This window comes from Mastomys coucha, unplaced genomic scaffold (genome assembly GCF_008632895.1).
Source record: "Mastomys coucha isolate ucsf_1 unplaced genomic scaffold, UCSF_Mcou_1 pScaffold13, whole genome shotgun sequence".
NCBI classification, from domain to species: Eukaryota; Metazoa; Chordata; class Mammalia; order Rodentia; family Muridae; genus Mastomys; species Mastomys coucha.
The window spans coordinates 60,643,652-60,645,697 of record NW_022196895.1 but is presented as its reverse complement, the minus strand read 5'-3'; the positions used below and the strand labels follow the sequence as shown (position 1 = coordinate 60,645,697).

At 45.4% G+C, this 2,046-nt stretch overlaps 1 pseudogene; it reads left to right on the top strand.

Annotated features, from left to right (window-relative positions):
- The first annotated feature begins 650 nt into the window (after positions 1–650).
- On the top strand, positions 651–1,322 carry LOC116087693 (annotated as a pseudogene).
- The last annotated feature ends 724 nt before the right edge of the window (positions 1,323–2,046 follow it).

The following is a 2,046-nucleotide window of genomic DNA, read 5'->3' as shown; positions in this document are numbered from 1 at the left end:
GAAGTTAGTTATAGTGAGTGCCTATAGTCCGTGAGTTAGTTGTGGTGAATGTCTGTAGTCCAGGTGCTCAAGAGGATGAGAAATAAGACTGAGACTCTGAGATCAGACTAAGCTAGAGTGAGTTCCAGGCCAGACAGAGCAAGACCCAAAACAAACAGATGAAAACAAAAGACAATGTGTGACAGCATATATCCTGAAATTGGAAGGAGACAGAAAAAGGTAGCCTGGCCTCTGTGCGAAGAGGGCACGCAAATTTGTGAAGGGGCCCACGGTTTGTGGAAGATGTCTCTGTGATTAGGAATGGGCGCGCTACTCTTTCAGAGTACTTGAGTCTGTTTCCAGCCCTGGGTGGCTTACACTACCTGTAACTCTAGCTCCAGGGAATCTGATATCTCTGGATTCTGCAGACGTGCACATGCACATGCATATGCCTGCACACAGATACATTTATAATTTTAAATATCTATGCATTTCAAATTATATGTGCCTAATTTAAAAAATAAAATAAATCTTTAAAGTGTATTACATACATTCAAAGATGCTGCAAAAGATATTTATATAAAGGCTATAGCTGCAGAGACAGATCAGTTGTCAAGAGTGATTTCTGGGAGCGAGAGAGCAGGAGGTGTGGGCGTGTGAGGTGAGACAACATGGCCTCCGCCATGAAGGGGGCGACAGAGCTGAATGAACCGCTGTCTAATGAAGATAGAAATCTCCTACTTGTGGCCTACAAGAATGTAGCTGGTGCCGGGGGATGTTCTTGGAGGGTTATCAGTAGCATTGAGCAGAAAACCATGGCAGATGGGAATGAGAAGAAGTTGGAGAAAGTTAAAGCCTACCGAGAAAAGACTGAGAAGGAGTTGGAGACCGTTTGCAATGATCTTGGCTCTGCTTGACAAGTTTCTCATCAAGAACTGCAATGATTTTCAGTATGAGAGTAAGCTGTTCTACCTGAAAATGGCTGGCGATTACTACCGCTACCTGGCAGAGGTGGCTTCTGGGGAGAAGAAAAACAGTGTGGTTGAAGCTTCTGAGGCAGCCTATAAGGAAGCCTTCGAAATAGCAAAAAGCACATGTAGCCAACACACCCCATCCGGCTTGGCCTGGCCCTCGACTTTTCTGTGTTCTACTATGGGATCCAGAATGCACCAGAGCAGGCCTGCCTCTTAGCCAAATAAACCTTTGATGATGCTACAGCTGAGCTGGACACGTTAAATGAGGATTCCTGTAAGGACTCCACTCTCATCATGCACTTGCTGTGAGACAACCTCACCCTCTGGATAAGCGAACTGCAGGATGAAGATGCAGGAGAAGGCAACTGAAGACCCTTCAGGTCCCTGGCCCTTCCTTCACCCGCCACCCCCATTATCACTGATCTTCCTTGCCACAATCACTATATCTAGTGCTAAACCTATCTGTATTGGCAGCACAGCCATTCAGATCTGTCCTCTGTCCCCTGGGAAGCAGTTTCTGATAAACCTTCATGGGCATTTGCTGGACTGATGGTTGCTTTGAGCCACACGGCGCTCCCTTTCTGAATTGTGCAGAGAAGTGTGTTCTAAACGAGGCATTTTATTATGTCTGTTGATCTATAGCAATACAGGTGATGGTAACTGAGTGTAGAAAGGAGAATTAGCCAACATGGGCTATGACTGCTATTTAAAACAAGCTAATAGTGTTTTGTTAAGCAGTACATCTTGTGCATGCAAAAATGAATGTGACCCTCTCACCCTCCCCTGCAGCTAATGGAAACTGACACAGCGACAACTTGTTCCTTCACCATCAGCTTTATAACCTGTTTCTCGTGAGCTTGCAGCAGCCCCTTGCTGTCTCTTTTTTGCTGTTGTTGTTGTTGTTTTTCGAGACAGGGTTTCTCTGTGTAGCCCTGGCTGTCCTCGAACTCAGAAATCTGCCTATCTCTGCCTCCCAAGTGCTGAGATTAAAGGCATGTGCCACCATTGCCCAGCTTGCTGTGCCTCTTTTAATTATGATGTGCGCACACCTTTTCAATGCAATACATCAGAAATTTTTGATATGTGTAACTTT